At 43.7% G+C, this 21,212-nt stretch overlaps 1 protein-coding gene across 1 annotated transcript in view; it reads left to right on the top strand.

The window, feature by feature from the left end:
- The first annotated feature begins 2,099 nt into the window (after nucleotides 1–2,099).
- slc7a9 (solute carrier family 7 member 9) overlaps nucleotides 2,100–21,212 on the top strand; it is an 83,142-nt gene continuing 64,029 nt past the window's right edge. Inside the window, exon 1 of the mRNA XM_072279709.1 lies at nucleotides 2,100–2,251. The gene's annotated coding sequence lies outside the window, so the exon portion shown is untranslated. The remainder of the gene's footprint in view (nucleotides 2,252–21,212) is intronic.

Raw genomic sequence — 21,212 nt, 5'->3', positions numbered from 1 at the left:
TTGATCAACGCGGGTACAACTTATTTTCAATCCAAAACAAATGTCTTTTCAGATAATATAACTGGATCATAGGAGCAAGTCTTGAGACTGATTGTCTTCCTCACTGAAGTTGAATAATTGAACTATTTGGCATCTTTCATCTTCAATTTTTAACAAAGGAACAAACTTCTGCTGCGTGTACAACAATACACAAAATAGCAACCAGCTGCCTGATACTACAGTGAATAATGTGCATTTGTCACATTATACAGATTCCTTCTTTGCAACTTCTAATGAGAGAACAGCAATGTCACCACCCCCACCCCCGCAACAAAAGGGGTGTAAATTTACATATACAGTATATTCACATGACAATGTCTTGTGTTCTATTCCTTTGTAGCTTGCACTTTATATATAAGTACCCCATAACTAATTAGCTAAATTTTATATTTTCTCCATCTCCCAGCTCTGATATCACAGTGGGAGTATTGAAACTGACTGAGAAACTCATTTGGGAACTCTGCAGTGGGTTGTTTATACATTTGTAAAGTAATAAACATGATTACACAGTATTTTTTGCAATGTTCAATAAACTTATCAATATTTGTTTTAATTTACCCCAAGTCAGCAAATTACACTTGTTATTTGATTAAGCTGATTGAGTGGAAAGGTTTGTTTGCAATATAAAATCAGGATTTCTCCCATAATAAAATGATATGGAGATTTGAGAACATTATATAAAATGTATTAATTGTGGTTAATTCTTTCACCATTTTCGAATACTTGAGAAACTTAGTTCACTGAGAAGTTTGATTTGAATTGCTTGTATATTATGTACACTGCTGCAAATCTTTGCTTAGTTATTTCGGCAATAAGATAAGGTGAGCATTCAGAACCTCTACACTTCCTCCATTTAGAAATTTATGGTTTTTCAGTGCATCGCCTGCCAGCTCTCTCACCACACCCTCCTTCCCCCCTTTTCTACTGGCCATCTTCCCTCTCTCTTTCCAGTCCTGAAGGTAGGTCTCAACTTGCAATACTGACTGTCCATTTCCCTCCATAGATGCTGCCTGACTTGCCAAAATCTACCTTCATTTTGTGTCGATAGAAATGCACAACCACTGGGAGATCCTGCCTTTTGCGTGGACAGAGCGGTGCTTGACAAAGCAGTCCCTCAATCTACTTTGGGTTAACCCAATTCAATTCCGTTTCCCATTCCCATTCTGAGAAGCCTGTCCATGGTCTCCTCTGCTGCCATGATGAGGCCAAACTCAGGATGGAGGGACACCTCATATTTTATCTGAAACCTTCAATCTGATGCATGAACACTGATTTCTACTTCCAGTAATTTCTCCTCCCCCCCCCCCCCACCTTTTTCCATTCCCCATTCTGGTTACCCTTTGACCCTTTCTCTTTTCTCCTCTCCAGCTCCTCTCCCTCTGGTTCCCTTCCTCCTTTCCTTTCTTCCATGGTCCGCTGTCCTCTCCTATTAGAGCCCTTCTTCTGCAGCCGTTTATCACTTCCACCTATCCCTCCCAGCTTCTTTCTTCAATGCCCCCCCCCCACACACCCAGACACTTTCCTCATCATCTGATCTCACCTATCATCTGCCATCTTGTACTCCTTCCCTAGCCCCTTCTTATTCTGGCTTCTGACCCCTTCCTTTCCAGTCTTGATCAAGGGTTTCAGCCCAAAATGTCAGCATGTGTTCCCCATCCATTGATGCTGCCAGATTTGCTGACTACCTCCAGCATTTTATGTGTGTTGCTCAAGATGGACAGAATCGCTTGTGTTTATTCTTTCTCAACTCATTTTCCTACTGTAAAGAATCTGGAGTGAATATAGATACAAGTTTCCCTCTTGATATTTGTCTTAATACAACTCAGTATTAGCCTCACACTGTAACAGCATTAACAAACGAAATGAAAGACCCACCGTGAAACTACAAGCGAGTAAATTATCAGCCATTAAAGAAAGTTTTATGCTTCAACCCTTAAGTTTTATCTTAACAAAACAAATCTTAATGACGTTAATACAGTACACCATTTTCATTAATCATTACTTTATGTGTAATTCAGCACTAGCAAAGTACATTCGGAAAACCAAGTCAGCAAGAATGAACCACTGCAGAACGTTTCAGAACACCCCTCATTGATAACTTAGTTGGGAAACAGGAGTTCCAGCTTTTACAATTCTACGACAAGCATAGGATCACAGATTTCCAAGTACATTCTTTTTGCCTTTCAAGAGACTGTTCAATACCGCTACTAAGGTAAGATCTGTGATTTTGAGTACTTTTAAATGTAGAAGTTATTTAAATGACATAGGTAGGTTATCAACTTGTGTCTGGGTTTAATCCCAGAAATTCCTTAGGAAGAAACACATACAAAATGCTGGAGGAGCTCAGCAGGTCAGGCAGCATCAATGAAGAGGAATAAACGGCTGACATTTTGGGCCAAGACCCTTCCTCAGGACTGAAGAGGAAGGGGGAAGATGCCAGAGTAAGAAGGTGGGGGGAGGAGAAGGAGGACAAGCTGGAAGATGACAGATGAAAGCAAGTGGGTAGGGGAAGGTCAAGTGAAAATTGGAAAAGGCAAAGGGCTGGGGGAAAAAGGAATCTGATAGGAGAGGAGGTTGGACGGTGGGAGAAAGGGAAGGAGGAGGGACTCCAAGGGGAGGTGATAACCAAGTGGGGATAAGAGATAAGAAGCCAGACTGAGGAATAGAAGAAGAGAGAAGGGGGAGGTGAAAAAAATTACCAAAGGGAGAAATCGATGTTCATGCCATCAGGTTGGAGGCTACCTAGAAAGGACATGAGGTGTTGCCCCTCCAACCTGAGAGTGGCCTCATAGTGGCAAAAGAGGAGGTCATGGTGGAACAAGAGTGGGGATAGGAATTAAAATGGTTGGTTACTGGGAAATTCCACTTATTGGTGGATGGAGCAGAAGTGTGCGACAAACTGGTCCCCCAATTTACGTTGAGACTCAGCAATGTAGAGGAGGTCGCATTGGGAGCACTGGATGCAGTAGACCACCCCAACAGATTCATAGATGAAGTGTGGTCTCACCTGGAAGGACTGTTTGGGACTCTGAATGGGGTAAGGGAGGAGGTGAATGGACATGTCACTTGCAGGGATACATGCCAGAAAGGAGATTAGTGGGGAGGGATGAATAGACAAGGGAATTATGGAGGGAGTAATCCCAGTGGAAAACGGAGAGTGGGGGGAGATAAGTATGTGTTTGGTGGTAGGGACCTGTTGAAGATGGCAGAAGTTATGGAGAATGATGTGTTGGGTGCAAAGGCTCGTGGAAAGATAGGTGAGGACAAGTGGATCTCTATCATGTTAAGACAGCGGAAGGATGGGGTGAGCGTGGATGTCCGGGAAATGGAGGAGATGTGTGTGAGGGCAGCATCAATGGTGGGGGGGGGACTCTGTTCTTTGAAGAAGGAGGACATCTCTGATGTCCTGGAAGGGATTGCCTCATCCTGGGAACAGATGAAGGAACGGAGAAATTTTCACAGGCGTCATGGTATGAAAAGGTAAAGTTAAGATAGCCATGGAATAGGTAGGTTTAGAAAAGTAGTGGTAGACAGTTTGTCTCCAGAGGTGGAGGCAGAAAGACCGAGAAAGGGGAGAGATGCCAGTGTGTGTGTTGCTTTGAATTTCTGGCATATGCAGAATCTCTTGTGTTTATGAATTTCTAAGGAAAATCTGCTTTAACCTGTACCAACTTTTTTTAAATGCCTGCTTGGAACATGCTGGTGGCTGCAACAAAATCTACTCTTCCAATTTGGGAAAATGACATCGGTATAGACTACTGTTTAGGACTCCCAGTGATTTGCCTAATCACAAAATAATCCTGTTTGGTTAAATAGAATGAAAGCCTTTCTGAGAAAGAAGTATCCAGGGGTACTTGAGATTTTCTTAATTGTAGGATGTTGGGAGAGAAGACAAGTCAGTTGAAACTTCAGAGTTATTTGGAAATATTTAAATTAATTGATAGAAGTTGAACAGAGACACCCAAATGGTATGTTACCTCAGGGGTCCCCAACCTTTTTTGCACCGCGGACCTGTTTAATATTGACAATATTCTTGTAGACCGGCCAACCGGGGCCAGGGGTGTTCAAGTAAGGTTAAACTCACCTCAACATGTCTTTTACAGTTAGGGTTGCCAACTTTCTCACTCCCAAATAAGGGACAAAAGTAACAGTCAAATCCTGGGACACATGTTTACCCCAGGAAAAACAACCATGACCATGAAGCCTTGCACAGGCACCTGTGTGCGCATGCGTTACGATTTTTTTTCCCCACAAATCGGTTTTGGCTTAATCTTCCTGACTACACTGTACATACATTATTTCTACTTTATATAGGCTGTGTATTTATCATATCATTCCTGCTTTTACTATACGTTAGTGTTATTTTTGGTTTTATGTGTTATTTGGTAGGTTATTTTTTAGGTCTGGGAACACTCAAAAATTTTTTCCATATAAAGTAATGGTAATTGCTTCTTCGCTTCACGCCATTTCGGCACAAAAGGTTTCATAGGAACGCTCTACCTTAGCGGGGGAAATATGGGACAAGGGCAGTCCCGTATGGGACACACCAATTTAGCCCAATATACGGAATGTCCCAGCAAATACGGGACAGTGGCAACCCTATGTTCAAGTTCAACAGTGCGTGACAGGGAATGAGGAAAGGTGCAACTGACTCATATCGTTTCCTCGCGGCCCGGTAGCACATGCTTTGCAGCCCTGTACCGGTCCACAGCCCGGTGGTTGGGGACCGCTGTGTTACCTCACCAGTGATAGGATCAGGGAGGACTTGGATTGGGTCCAGGGCATTCTCAAGGGTGAGGGTGAGCAGCCAGATGTCTTGGCACCAATGACATAGGTAGACAAGGTGAGGAGGTCCTGAAAAGAGATTTTAGGGAACTAGGTAGAAAGCTGAGGAACAGGACCTCCAGGGTAGTAATCTCTGGATTGCTGCCTGTGCCATGTGCCAGTGAGGGTAAGAATAGGATAATTTGGCAGGTGAATGCGTGGCTGAGGAACTGGTACATGGGGCAGAGGTTCAGATTTATGGATCATTGGGATCTCTTCGGGGCAAGGTATGACCTAAACAAAAGGGACAGGTTACAGCTGAACCCAAAGGGGACCAATATCTTTGCAGGCAGGTTGGCTAGAGTTGATTGGGTAGGCTTAATCTAATTTGGCAGGGAGATGGGAACTGAGGATGAAGTAGTTGGTTTACAAACAGAGGCAGTGTGTCGTGGGACTCCCAGAAAGGAGAGGCTGATGATCGGGCAAAATTGCAGTCAACAGGATGAGTTGAAATGTAAAAGGCGGACAAAATCGAAAAGAGTGAATACAGAACTAAAGGTGTTATATTTAAATGCACACAGTCTATGGAATAAGGTCGATGAACTTGTAGCACGGTTACAGATTGACATGTATGATGTTGTAGGCATCACTGAATCGTGATGAAAGGAGATTATAGGTGGGAGCTTAATGTCCAAGGATCCACATTGTATTGAAAGGCCAAGCAGAAAGACAGACGGCGTGGCATTGCTCTGTTGGTAAAATGTGAAATCAAATCGTTAGAAAGAGGTGACATAAACTTGGAAGGTGTTGAATTGTTGTGGATAGAGCTGAGAAACTGCAAGGGCGAAACGACCCTATTGGGAAATACTATATATACAGACCCTCAAAGAGTAGTAAAGATGTGATCTACAAATTACAATGGGAGATCGAAAATTGATGCCAAAAGGGCAAGGTTACAATAGTCACAGGAAATGTCAATATGAAGGTAGATTGGTAGAATCAGGTTGGTGCGGGATCCCAAGAGGGGAGTTTCTAGAATGTCTATGAGATGGCCTTTTAGAGAAGTTCATGGTTGAGCCCACTAGGGAGTCAGCTATTCTGGATTGGATGTTGAGCAATGAATCGCAATTGGTTAGGAAACTTAGGTCTAAAAAAATCTTTAGGGGCAAGTGATCATAATATAATCGAATTCACCCTGAAATTTGAGACGGAGAAGCTAAAGTCAGATGTATCAGTATTACAGTGGAGTAAAGGTAATTACAGAGGCATGAGAAAGGAGTTGGCCAGAATTGATTGGAAAAGAACACCGGCAGGGATGAGAGCAGCCATGGCTGGAATTTCTAAAAGCAATTTGGATGGCACAGGATACATACATCCCAAAAAGGAAGAGGTATTCTAAAGGAAAGATGACACAGCCATAGCTAACAAGAGCTGTCAAAACCAATGTAAAAGCCAAAGAGAGAGGGTATATAATAGAACAAAAATGAGTGGGAAGTTAGAGGATTGGGAAGCTTTTAAAAACCAACAGAAGGCAATGAAAAAGATTATTAAGAAGGTGAAGATGGAATACAAAAGTAAGCTAGCCAATAATATTAAAGAGGATACCAAAAGTTTCTTCAGGTACATAAAGTGTAAAAGAGAGGTGAGAGTGGAAATCGAACCGCAGAAAAACAATGCTGGAGAGGTAGTAATGGGAGACAAGGAAATGGCAGATGAACTGAGTAAGTATTTTGCATCAGGCTTTATTGTGGAAGACACTAGCAGAATGGTAGAAGTTTCGGGTGTCAGGAGTCATAAAGTGTGTGAAGTTCTCACTCCTAAGGAGAAGGTTCTTGGGACACTGAAAGGTCTAAAGGTAGACAGGTCATCTGGACCAGATGGTGTACACTCCAGGGTACTGAAGAGACCGTGGATCATTAGCAATGATCTTTTAAGAATCATGAGATTCTGGAATGGTTCCAGAAGACTGGAAAACTGCAAATGTCATTCCACTCATCAAAAAGGGAGAGAGACAGAAGAAAGGAAACTGTAGGCCAGTTGATCTGACCTCAGTGCTTGAGAAGATGTTGGAGTCGATAATTAAGGATAAGGTCTCAGGATACTTGGAAGTACATGAAAGATAGGCTGTAGCTAGCATGGTTTCCTCAAGGAGGGAGAGAGCAGCAGGAAGGAAATTATAGGCCAATTAGTCAGAGCTCAGTGGTTGGAAAGATGTTGGAGTCTATTATTAAGGATGGGGTTTTGGGGTACTTAGAGGCATGTGATAAAATAGGCCATAGTCAGCATGGTCCCCTCAAGGTAAAATCTTACCTGCCAATTTGTTGGAATTCTTTGAAAAAATAATAAGCAGGATAGACAAAGGAGAATTGGTTGATGTTGTGTACTTGGATTTTCAGAAGGCCTTTGACAAGGTGCCACATATGAAGCTGCTTAACAAGCTACAAGCCCATGGTATCATAGGAAAGATTCTAGCATGGATAAATCAGTGGCTGATTGGCAGGAGGCAAAGAGTGGGAATAAAGAGAGCCTTTTCTAGTTGGCTGCCAGGGACTAGTGGTGTTCTATAGGGGTCCATGGTGGGAGTGATTCTTTTTGCGTTGTGTGTTAATGATGTGGATGATAGAATAGATTATTTTGTTGCAAAGTTTGCAGACAATATAGGTGGAGGGGCAGGTAGTTTTGTGGAAGTAGAGAGGCTACAGAAGGACTTAGACATATTAGGAGAATGGGCAAGAAGTGGCAGATTAAATACAGTGTTATCAAGTGTATGGTCATGCACTTTGGTAGAAGAAATGAAAAAGTTAACTATTTTCTAAATGGAGAGAAAATACAAAAAACTGAGGTGCAAAGGGAATTGGGAGTCCTTGTGCAGGATTAACCTGAAGGTTAATTTGCAGGTTGAGTCTGTGGTGAGGAAGGCAAATGTGATGTTAGCATTCATTTAAAGAGGACTAGAATATAGAAGCAAGGATGTAATATTGAGAACTTTGTAAAGAAGCCTCACTTGGAGAATTGTGAGCAGTTTCGGGTCCTCTATCTTAGAAAGGATGTGCTGAAACTGGAAAAGTTTCAAAGGAGGTTCACAAAAATGATTCCATAATTGAACATCTTGTCATGTGAAAAGTATTTGATGGGTCTGGGCTTGTATTCACTAGAATTCGGAAGAATGAGGGGTGACCTCATTGAAACTTATTGAATGGTGAAAGGCCTTGATAGGGTGGATGTGGAGAGGATGTTTCTTATGGTGGGAGGGTCTAAGACCAGAGGACACAGCCTCAGAATAGAGGAGTGTCTGTTTAGAATGGAGATGAAAAAGAATTTCTTTAGCTAGAGAATGGTGAAACTGTGGAAATCTATGCCACAGCTAGATGTTGAGGCCAAGTCTTTATGTATATTTAAGGCAAAGGTTGATAGATTCTTGATTGGTCAGGGCATGAAGGGATCCAGGGGGTGTGGGGGGGGGCAGAAGAGATTGGCTGGGAAAGTGGGAAAGTAGGAGATGGGGCTGGGAAAGCAGAAGATTGAGGCTGAGACGAGAAATGGATCAAAATGATGAAATGGCAGAGCAGACTCGATGGGCCAAATGGTCTAATTCTGCTTCTGTTTTATGGTCTTATGGTCTTATTGCCATCCCATCAAAACTCGTCAATAAGCTTCAAGACTTTGGCCGTAATACCTCCTTGTGTAATTAGATCCTCAATTTCCTCACTTGCAGACCCCAGTCAGTTCGGATTGGCAACAACATCTCCTCCATAATCTCCAACAGCACAGGTGCACCACAAATGATTCTTTGCACACCACTGAGAATTCTCAGAGACAAGATTTATGAGCATTTGGAAAAGTCTAGTCAGATTAGGGATAGTCAGCATGGCTTTAGGAGGGTAGGTCGTGCCTCATGAGCCTGATTGAATTCTTTGTGGATATGACAAAGCACGTTGATGAAGGTATGTGGATTTTAGTAAGGAATTTGATAAAATTTTCTCCATGGTAGTCTCATTCAGAAAGACAAGAGGCATGGGATACTGGGAAACTTGGCTGTGTGGATTAAGAATGAACTAACCCATGGATAGTAAAGGATGGTCGCAGATGAGAGTGTATTCTGCCTGGATGTCGGTGACCAGTGGTGTACTGTAGGGTTCTGTTCTGGGATCCCTGTCTTTGTGATTTTTATAAATGATTTAGTTGAGCAAGTGAAAGGGTGTGTTAGTAAGTTTGCAGATGACATGAAGGTTGGTGGTGTTGTGGATAGTGTAGAAGGTTGTTAAGGGTTACAATGGGACATTGATAGGATGTAGATTTGGGCTGAGAAGTGACAGGTAGAGTTCAAACTGGAAAAGTATGAAGTGATTCACTTTGGAAGGTTGAATTTGAAGGCAGAATGCAGGGTTAATGACAGGATTCTTAGCAGATTGGAGAAACAGAGGCATCTTGGGATCAATATCCATAGAACCCTCACAGTTGCGATGCAAGTTGATAAGAAAGCATATAGGGTGTTGGCCTTTATTTGAGGGTGATTTAGTTCAGGGGCCGCAAGGTTAAGTTGCAGCTCTATAAAAACCTGGTTAGAATACACCTGGAATATTGTGTTCAGTTCTGGTTGCCTCACTAAAGGAAGAATGTGGAAGTTTTAGAGAGGGTGCAAAGATTTACCGGCAGGCTGCCTGTTTTGTGTCTTACAAGGATGGGTTGATCAAGCTAGGGTTTTTCTCTTTGGAGCGAAGGAGAACAGGAGGTGACATGACACAGGTGTATAAGATAATAAGAGGCATAGATCGAGTGTGCAGTCAGCACCTTCTCCTAAGGTGGAAATGGCTAATATGAGAGAGCATAATTTTAATGTGATTAAAGGAAACACGCCCATTCGTGACCTCCTCTACTGTTGCAATGAGGCTAAACTCAAGTTCGAGCAGCAGCACCTTATATTCTGTCTGGGTAGCCTTCAACCTGATGGCATGAACATTGATTTCCTGAACTTCTGGTAATGCCCCCCACCCCTTCTCTATTTCCCATCTCCTTTTCCTCTTTCACCTTATCTTGTGGCCTGCCCATCACCCCCCCTCTGGTGCTTGTCGCCCATTTAACTTTCTTCCATTGCCTTCTGTCCTCTCCTATTAGATACCCACTTCTCCAGCCCTGTATCTCTTTCACTAATCAACTTCCCAACTCTTTATTTCACACCTCACCTTGTGTTTCTCCCTCCACTCCCCCACCCTCCTATTCTAACTCCTCATCTTGTTTTCTCCAGTCCTACTGAAGGGTCTTGACCTGAAATGTTGACTATTCTTTCCCATAGGTGCACCTTGGCCTGCTGAGTTCCTCCAGCATTTTGTATGTGTTGCTTGGATTTCCGGCATCTGCAGATTTTCTCTTGCAGAGGATGTCAGAGATAGGATTTTTTTTACACAGAGGGTTGGACGCATGGAATGTACTGCTGGGGTATTGGCAGAGGCAGGTACATTTGGGACATTTTAGTGACTCTTAGATAGGCACATGGATGATAGAGAAGTGGAGAGTTACTTGGAAGGGAGAGGTTAGGTTGATCTTAGAATAGGTAGAAAGTTTAGCACAATATTGTTTGCTGAGGGAGCCACACAATGCTGTACTGTTCGATGTTCTATCTTTGTACCATCCACATACTTGGCTACAAAGTCATTAATTCCAGCATCCAGGAGATGAATATCAGGAGTCATCATTGAGGGGGTCAGCAGAGGAAATGGTGAGCAGAGAGCATGGGCATCAACATCTTAGAGGACCTCTCTTGGGCCCAACACATTGATATAACCATGAAGAAAGCCAGCAGTGGCTATACTTTATTAGGAGTTAAGGAGGTTTCATATGTGACCTAGACTCTTGCAAATTTCTGCAAATGTACCATGGAGAGCATTTGGACTGGTACATCACCACCTGGTTAGAAGACTCCAATTATCAGGATCGTAAGAGGCCACAAGATGGTTGTAACTCAACCAGCTCCATCACAGGCACAATCCTCCCCACCATCAAGGACATCTTCAAAAGGCGGTGCCTCAAGGTGCCATCCACCATTAGGGACCCTTGCCACTCAGGACAAGCTCTCTTCTCGTTACTACCATCGGGGAGGAGGTACAGGAGCCTGCAGACCCATACTCAAGGTTTTAGGAACAGCTTCTTCCCCTCCACCATCAGATTTCCGAACTGTCCACGGACACCATCTCACCATTCCTCATTTGCATCTTATTTTTGTGACTTACATTAAATTTTATGTCCTCCACTGTAGTTTTGCCACAAAACAACAGATTTCATGGCATATGTTGGTAATAATAAACCTGATTCTGATTCTGGGAACAATGATGTCCTGAAACATATACATATTACATGTACATCATTCCCACAATCCTGATTGAGAAATTGCAGAACCTGGGCCACTGTACCTTCCTCTGTTATTGGATCCTTGACGTCCTAACCAGAAGACCACAGTCTATACGGATTGGTGATAACATATTGTCCTCACTGACGACCAACTCTGGCACACCTCGGGTGTGTGCTTAGCCCACTGCTCTACTCTCTGTATACACATGACTGTGTGGCTAGGCGTAGCTCAAGTACCATCTACAAATTTGCTGATGATACAACCATTGTTGGTAGAATCTCAGGTGGCGACAAGAGGCTGTACAGGAGTGAGATATGCCAACTAGTGGAATAGTGCCACAGCAACAACCTGGCACTCAACGTGAGCTGATTGTGGACTGATTGTAGACTTCAGGAAGGGTAAGATGAAGGAACACATACCACTCCTCATAGAGGGATCAGAAGTGGAGAGAGTGAGCAGCTTCAAGTTCCTGGGTGTCAAGATCTCTGGAGATCTAACCTGGTCCCAACACATTGATGTAGTCATAAAGGAGGCAAGACAGCAGCTATACTATATTAGGAGCTTGAAGCGATTTGGCATGTCAACAAATACACTCAAAAACTTCTATAGTTTTACCGTGGAGAGCATTCTGACAGGCTGCATCACTGTCTGATATGGAGGGGCTACTGCACAGGACCGAAAGAAGCTGCAGAAGGTTGTAAATCTAATCAGCTCCATCTTGGGCACTAGCCTACAAAGTACCCAGGATATCTTTAGGGAGCGGTGTCTCAGAAAGGCTGTGTCCATTATTAAAGACCTCCAGCACCCAGGGCATGACCTTTTCTCACTGTTACCATCAGGTAGGAGATACAGAAGCCTGAAGGCACACACTCAGCGATTCAGGAACAGCTTCTTCCTCTCTGCCATCGGATTCCTGAATGGACATTGAAGCTTTGGACACTACCTCACTTTTTTAATATACAGTATTTCTGTTTTTGCACATTTTTTAATAATCTATTCAATATACGTAATTGATTTACTTGTTTATTTATTATAATGTTTTATTTTATTTATTATTATTATTTTCTCTCTCTCTTCTATATTATGTATTGCATTGAACTGCTGCTGCTAAGTTAACAAATTTCACATCACATGCTGGTGATAACAAACCTGATTTTGATTCTGATTCTAAAATAGAAGCTGCTGTTCATAGGGAGGTGTATACATCTCTGGGCCCCCACCAAGTGTATCCAAGAATGCTCTGGGGAGTAAGTAAAGAAAGTGCCGGGCCCCTAGCAAGATCTGTGTATCTTTACTAGCCATTTTTCTCTGCACCTTGGTTCTCCAGACAGTACAACCTAAGAATAAGCAAACATCATCTCCTTCAGAGTAAAAGTAATGAAACGGAAATGGAAAGCTATTTTATGTGGTACCCTGAGTGCTAAGATCAGAGTTCTAGCTTACATTACCTTTTTGATAGCTGGTAATAATATGCAAATCACAATCAGTCATTCCTGTTCCGTTGGACCTGAATCTCTGCTCCCACGAATCAGCAGAATGACTGATCTGATGTAGGGGAAGGGTGTCTTCCTCCTTCCTTTCCAGTCCTGAAGAAAGGAAAGGTCTCAGCCTGAAACGTCGCCTGTTTATTAACTTCTATAGCTGCCGCTTGACCTGCTGAGTTCCTCCAGCATTCTGTGGGTATTGCTTTGGATTTCCAGCATCAGCAGAATTTCTTGTGTTTATGGTGTGATGCGTTTCGGGCATCTTCAGCAACAGCAGCGTTAATTGTGACTAGTCACCTTGATCAGGAAGTAGCGGATCACTGGCGAAGGCAAGAGAATATCTAGGAGGAGTTCATGGCCCTCCTGAGATGGGATTGTGGTTACGCAATTCTAGTTCACAACTGGTGAATCATCATTCTCTTATTTTATATTTGACTTTATCACCTCGTTAAGGAATTTCATCCACCCACTAATTGGAAAGATTTAGATTTATTACCCTCAATAAAACTCATGTGTGTCTATTCACTGTGTGTTGTTTCCATGGAACAATCCCCAGTTGGTAGTTTACAGCTTTTGAATAACGTGTGGCAATCTTTTCCCCACAGGGGCTTAAGTCACGGATAGGCTGGCAACTGAGAACTGTTAAGCAAGTGACACGGGAGAGCTAAAGATTTGCAAGTATCAGTGTTTATGAATATTCATTGTTGTTAGCCCGTCACGCCTGCTGGGGCAGCAGCTCACCGGAATCTTTTGTCCTGGGCCAGTCTTTCAAGTTGTCCCCAGGTGTAGCCCATCTTTGAAGATCCCTCCTCTCTCAGGAATGAGGTCTTCGGAGCTTCCGTTCATGCTTCTGTAGATCTGAGTTTTTACAGGATGGGGTTGCTAGCCCCATGTACAACCAGGCTTGGGGCCATCCATGGTGGAGCTCAAGATCCACTGGGAAAGTTTATTTGTAAAGAGTTACTTCATGTTTTAGGGTGAATCTGCGCAAAAGATGGGGAGGGGAGCGGTGGTAAATTGTCTTTTGTATCCAAAATTCCAAAAACTACAAATGGCAAAAATGTGAAATAAAAACAGAAAATGTTGGTAACACACAGCAGGTAAGGCAGCATCTATGGAAAGAGAAACAGTTCGTGTTTGAAGCTGACCATCTTTTTACAGTCCTCGGGTCTGATGTGTTACTTCCTGTGTTTTACTGAGTTAACTGAACTTCCGGAATGGCTTGGAAAAGTGGCAGAGAAAGAATTGTTTCTCTGTTCCTTAGTTACCTTTCTCCAAGTGGGAGTGGTGAGATTCCAGACAAACCCTCTTGTCTGTAATTAGCAAGCAGGTCCTTGCCAGAACTGTTACCAGCTGACAAGCTAGTAACAGCAACAACCCATAGATAAGTCTAAATCAAAATACAGAAGGGATAAGCGGAGCGGCCATTGTTGGGAGTAGGCCAGTGGCGAGAGTAGAAGCAACAGCCTTTGGCTCATTCAGGTTTTGGCGAGGTAAGTGGTTAGTGGACTTCGTTTTTGGTTTTTCTTAGCATTTTTTTGAGGAATAGAGAGCATTCGGTAGGGTTAATATTTTGCTCTGGGTGTCGGATGTGGGAATCCTGGGAATCTTCCAGTCTCCCAGATGGCCACATCAGCATCAGGTGCACCGAGATGCAGCTCCTGAGACACTGCGTTAGGAATCTGGAGCTGCGGCTCGATGGCCTACAGCTTATCAGGGAGAGTGAACAGGAGATAGAGAGGAGCTAGAGGGAGTTAGTCACTCCAAGGCTGCAGGAGTTAGATAAGTGGGTGACGGTCAGGGAAGTGAAGGGAAGAGCTCAGATTGTAGAGAGCACCCCTGTGGCCATCCTCCTCAGTAATCGTTATCTCATTTTGGATGTGGTTGAGGGGGATGAGCTGACAGAGGAAGGCCATGGCAATTGGGTCTCTGGCTCTGAACCTGATTCTGTGGTGCAGAAAGGAAAGAAGAAGATGAGGAATGTGGTAATCATAGGGGATTCCATAGTGAGGGGAACAGACAGGAGGTTCTGTCAGCCTGATAGAGATACCAGCATGCTGTGTTGTCTCCCAGGTGCCAGAATATGCGATGTCTTGGATCGGGTGCAGAGTATTCTGAAGGAAGGGGTTGAACAGCCAGAAGTCTTGGTAAACGTTGGTACTAATGACATAGGTCGAAAAAAGGAGGAGGTCCTGAAGAGAGAATTCAGGGAGTTAGGTAGGAAGCTGAAGAGCAGGACCTCTAGGGTAGTAATCTCAGGATTGCTGCCTGTGCCACGTGCTAACACGCGCAAGAATAGCATGATCAGGCATATTAATGCGTGGCTGAGAGACTGGTGTAGGGGACAGGGCTTCAGATTCATGGATCTTTGGGGCCTCTTCTGGGAGAGGTATGCCCTGTACAAAATAAATGGGTTACACCTGAACCCAAAGGGGTCCAGTATCCTAGCGGGCACATTTAATAGGGCTGTTAGGGAGGGTTTAAACTAATTTGGCAGGGGGATGGGAACCGGAGTGATAGGGTTGAGGAATGGGAAAACAGAAATAAATCAAATGTAGCGTGCAACAGAGATTATAGAAAGAACAGGCAGGAGATGAAGCTTAACCACAGCCAATGGCATGAGTTACAGGGCAATAGAGGCATGGTGCAGTTAAAAGAGAAAGCAACAAATACTGGACTGAAAGTGTTGTATTTGAATGTACGCAGCATAAGAAATAAAATGGATGATCCTGAAATTCACCTACATATTGGCAAGTATGACGTTGTGGCCATCTCTGAAATGATGCTGGAGATACTGCAATGAAAGACGCAGAGATGGCAGAGAAACTGAATGAGTATTTTGCATCAGTCTTCACAGTGGAAGACGTCTGCTGTATACTGGACATTAAAGAGTGTCAGGGAAGTGAAGTTTGTGCAGTTAAAATTACGACTGAGAAGGTGCTCAGGAAGCTTAATGGTCAGAGGGTGGATAAGTCTCCTGGACCTGATGGAATGCACCCTCAGGTTCTGAAGGAAGTAGCTGGAGAGATTGCAGAGGCCTTAACAATGATCTTTCAAGAATCGATAGATTCTGGCATTATACCGGATGACTGGAAAATTGCAAATGTCACTACGCTATTTAAGAAGGGTGGGAGGCAGCAGAAAGGAAACTATAGACCTGTTAGCCTGACTTCAGTGGTTGGGAAGTTGTTGGAATTGATTGTTAGGGATGAGATTACGGAGTACCTGGATGCACATGACAAGATAGGCCAAAGCCAGCATGGTTTCCTGAAAGGAAAATCCTGCCTGACAAGCCTACTGCAATTCTTTGAAGAAATTACAAGCAGGGTAGACAAAGGAGATGCAGTAGAAGTGGTGTACTTGGTGTCATGTACCCCCGTGACGGGGATAAAGAAACCAGCAGAAATAGAAACCATTAATAAATTATTAATATTTATTAATAACTACGCAATACAGTAAATATCAATGTAAATAAATCACACAGGTTAGCAACGAATATATATATGAGTACGTAAATCAGTCAGTGTGGAAATATATGTATGAAAACCAAGCTTCTTTAAGTCTAGGGGTAAAAAGATACAGTCTTACAATGTTGAGTAAAGTTCAGTTCAGTTCAGTTCATGGTATTTAGTTGAATAGCGATGGGGAGAGATAGAGAGAGAGAGAGAGAGAGAGAGTTGAGTCTTCAGGTGAGCTGTTGCCATCGATCTTCTCGTTGTCCTCCGAAATCCTTCACAAGTCACTGACTGTGACTTTAACCAGGGGGACCGGTCTTCTGTGGTGGATGCATAGACAACTCCCCACCCTTCTTCAGCGGTGGAATAGCAATTTGGATCGATCCGCCTGATCGATCCTCCAAAACCCACTTTCTCTGCGGGCACAACAATGCTCATTCAGTGTCCCGATCATGTGTCTGAGGTCTGTATCATCTGACCTCCTATTTATCTCACCAGGCTGAGCATCACCTGTCATTCAAAGAGTCCCTCCTTCCTTTGTTTGCAAAGAAATGCAAGCAGGCAACAAGTCCTTGAAAGTAACATCAATAATGTCCTGTTGGTCACCATAGCAACCTTCAAGCTGCTCAGTTTTTATCTCCAAAGTAAAACTCCAGAGTTAACTCCCGTGGCAGTCCAACCGTCAATCTTGGTCTTTCTCTCCTTTCCAAACAAACCATCAATGATAGATGTCTCTCTCTGTCTCTCTTCAGTTAATAGGGGCATTCCTGGATCCGCTCACATTAGATTTTCAGAAGGCCTTTGACAAGGTGCTGCATATGAGGCAGCTTAGCAAGATAAGAGCCCATGGAATTACAGGGAAGTTACTAATGGGTGGAGCATTGGTTGATCAGCAGAACACAGAGAGTGGGAATAAAGGGGATACTATTCTGGCTGGCTGCTGGTTACCAGTGGAGTTCTACAGGGGTCGGTGTTGGGACTGCTGCTTTTTATGATGTCTGTCAATGATTTGGACTACGGCATTAATGGATTTGTGGCTAAATTTGCTGATGATACAAAGATAGGTGGAGGAACAGGTAGTGTTGAGGAAACAGAGAGCCTGCAGAGAGACTTACATAGTTTAAGGGAACGGGCAAAGAAGTGACAAATGAAATACAATGTTGGAAAGCATATGGTCATGAACTTTGGTGGAAGAAATAAATGGGCAGACTATTATTTAGATGGGGAGAGAATTCAAAATGCAGAGGTGCAAAGGGACTTGGGAGTCCATGTGCAAGATACCCTAAAGGTTAACCTCCAGGTTGAGTCGGTTGTGAAGAAGGTGAATGTGATGTTGGCATTCATTTCTGGAGGTATAGAATATAAGAGCAGGGATGTGATGTTGAAGCTCTATAAGGGACTTGTGAGACCACACTTGGAGTATTATGTGCAGTTTCGGGCTGCTTATTTTAGAAAGGATACACTGACACTGGAGAGGGTTCAGAGAAGATTCATGAGAATGATTCCAGGAATGAAAGGCTTACCATATGAGGAATGTCTGGAAGCTCTTGGGCTGTATACCCTGGAGTTCGGGAGGATGAGGGGGGATCTCATAGAAACATTCTGAATGTCAAAAGGCCTGATATGGCAAAGCTATTTCCCATGGTAGGGAATTCTAGGACAAGAGGACATGACTTCAGGATTGAAGGACGTCCATTTAGAACAGAGATGCAGAGAAATTACTTTAGTCAGAGGGTGGTAAATCTGTGGAATTTGTTGCCATGAGTGGCTGTGGAGGCCAGGTCATTGGGTGTATTTAAGGCAGAGATAGATAGGTCCTTATTAGCCAGGGCATCAAAGGGTATGAGGAGAAGGCAGGGGAGCGGGGATGACTGGAAGAATTGAATCAGCCATGATGAAATGGCGGAGCAGACTCGATAGACCGAATTGCCTACTTCTGCTCCTATATCTTATGGTCTATTGGTCATTTTGTAATTAGATGATACTGGGTTAACCACGTAAGGATTAGGTAAGGCAGACATCCCACCCTGCAAAAACTCATTTCAGGGACGTAGCACCATCAATTTGCGGGAGACTTCCAGGAGAGGTGGGAAGTCTGCAATAGAGTAGCTCCTTAGCAGCCAGCCAGCTAGTTTTAAATAATGTTAGCTATACTAATGAACGAATGACACCTGTTAAACTCACCTCAACACATCTTTTACAGTCTTAACCCACCATGGGCAATAGAAAAGTCACTGTTGCAAACAGTGCAGCGAGCAACACTGTCACTATTTTTGACCCCTATTAGGCAGGGGTACACTTTAGGGTAGTCTGGGGTGACATACGTTTCATATTTTCTTTTTTTGGAACACTCTCGCTCTTGCTCTTGCTCTCTCTCTCTTGTGTGTGCGCTCTCTTGCTCGTGGTCGCTCTCTCGTGCTTGCTTTCTTGCTCTCGCTCCCTCGCTCACTCTTGCGCGCTCTCTCTCTCTCTCTCGTGGTTGTTCTCACTCGCCCTCGCTCTCTCGCACTTGCTTTCCTGCTCTTGCTCTCGCTCTCGCTCTCTCGCTCCTTCTCGCGCGTTCTCTCACGCTCACTCTCAAAAAAATCAATTTCCGGGACACTGTATATAATTTGCGGGCATCAGGGAGCCACTATTATGATGCGGGAGACTCCCGGAACTTCTGGGAGAGGTGGGATGTCTGGTAAGAAGAGGTCAAGTGAAAGTGACTGCCCATGACATGAAGGGAACATTTGATCAAGAATGGCACTGAAAGCTTGTTTAAACTAGAGTCAATGGGAATCAGTGGAAACGTCGTACTGATTGGAATCACGCCTGGCGTAAAGTAGGATGGTTAGAATTCAGTCATCTCAGCTACAAGACATCTCTGCAGGAGTTCCATGACGTAATGTCCTTGGTTCAACCATCTTTAGCTACTTCATCAATAACCTTCCCTCAGTCAGAAGGACAGAAATAGGGGTGTTTACTGATGACTGTTCAATGTTCAGCACCATTTGCAACTCCTCACATAATGAAGCAGTCCACTTCTAAATGCAGTAAGAGCTGGATGATATCCAGGCCTGGGCTGATAAGTGGCAAGTAGCACCTGAGCTACGCAATTGTCAGGTAATGACAAGAGAAAGTCCAGCAATCACCCTTTATCGCTCATTGGCAATACCATCACTGAATTGCCCATCATCCATATCCTGCAGGTCACCACTAGCCAGGAGCTGAAATGGAGTAGCCATATACACGAGTTACTCGAGCAGATCAGAAGCTGAGAACTCTACAGTGAGTAACTCGCCGAACTCCCAAAGCCCGTCCACCATCTGCAAGACTCAAGTTAGGATTGTGATGGGAAACTCTGCACTTGCCTGGATGGGTGGAGCTAGAGCAATACACAGGAAGCATGATGTCATACAGGACATGGTAGCTCACTTGATAGGCAGACCATCCACTGCCACTCACTCACTTTAGCACCAATGCATGGTAGCAGCAGTTTGTGCCATCTGCAGAATACACTGCAGCAACTCACCAGGACTCCCTTAGCACCTTCCAAACCTATAATCTCTACCAACCTGAAGGAAAAGGGCAGCACATGCATGAGGATATCAACACCTGAAGCCACACACCATCCTGACCGGCAATTGCCATACCTTCAATTTCAATGGGTTGAAATCCTGGAATTACCTTTCCTCACAGCACTGGGGAATAGCCACACCTCAAGGACTGCAGTGGGTTAAGGCGGCAGCTCACTGCCACCTGTTCAAGGGCAATTAAATTCTGGCTAAGCATGCAAAACCCACTGGTGGAGTTAAATAAAAGATAATGTGCTCCTTAATCAAAGTAATTGATTTGGCAAAATCTTGGAATTCGCATCTCCTTACCTATTCTGTCTGTTGTCATTTTCTGTGTGTGTGTGTGTGTGTGTGTGTGTGTGTGTGTGATAAATGTGGTTTGGAAACACTTAATATCAAATGAGCTGAATAAACTAAAATACTGTCTGCTCCAAGAGGATCATATTTCATAAATTCATGGAAATAGGAAAGTAAGAACAGAGGTAATGTAAAGAAATCAATTACTAGTTTCTATTTGTTTTGCCAATCTTTCAGTTTCCAAAATTGCAATATTTCCTTGTTTGGATCATGTTGTACATTTGTGATCCTGTTGTTCCAAGTAGCAGTGAAGGCTTGCAAGAAATTGAGGAACAACAAGGCCACCGGGCCTGAGGGAATTCCAGCAGAAATCCTCAAGGAATGTGGCACAAAACTTTTAAATCATATTTGTGACCTGCTTGTCAAGATCTGGGACCAACAAAAGATTCCAGCTGAACTCATTGTCACACTCTTCAAAAAGGGTGACAAAGCTAACTTGGAAACTATAGAGGCATCTCCCTCTTCTCTACAACAGGAAAGGTACTCAATCGAATTTTATGACCAGCTTTCACCTCTGGCAGAAGATCTCCTGCCTGAGTGTTAGTGTGGCTTCTGTCCAGCCAGAGAGACATCTGACATGATTTTTACAGCATGTCAATTGCAGGAGAAAGCCCAGGAACACAATGATATGAGTGCAACAGTCATCAGCAACAGCTGCTCTGAAACGGCACCTTTTAAGGTTGAGACCGGGGTCAAATGGGTGCATCATTGCCCCAACTCTGTTTGCCATTTTCATTGTAACCATACCTCATTTCACAGGCCAAGACCTCCCACAAGGGGTCCAGATTCTCTATAGGAAAGAATAGAGGCTCTTTAACCATAACAAGTTCAAGACAACAAGGAAGGCGTCATGGAGCTTCAATATGCAAATGACAATGCTATGGTAGCTCACTCCGAGGAGGATCTGCAGTGGATGCTTTTGCCAGAGCAGACAAACTCCTGAGACTTGACCTAAACATCAAGAAAGCCCAGGTCCTGCACCAACCTGATCCAGATCAAGTTCCTAAGCCTCCAATCATCAAGTTAGTAACAACCCTCTGGAGAGCACTGGTCATTTCCCACCATCTTGGCAGCCTTCCTTCTTCAAGAACCAACATTGACCTTGAAATAAATCACAGAAGAGGCTGTGTGAGTGGAGCTTTTGCCAGGCTGAGAAGGAGGGTTTTTGAATTTCAGGATATCAAGATGAACACTAAGCTTCTGGTTTATA

The sequence above is a fragment of the Mobula birostris genome, chromosome 15, assembly GCF_030028105.1.
Source record: "Mobula birostris isolate sMobBir1 chromosome 15, sMobBir1.hap1, whole genome shotgun sequence".
NCBI lineage: Eukaryota > Metazoa > Chordata > Chondrichthyes > Myliobatiformes > Myliobatidae > Mobula > Mobula birostris.
This window is presented reverse-complemented; position numbering and strand designations above follow the sequence as displayed.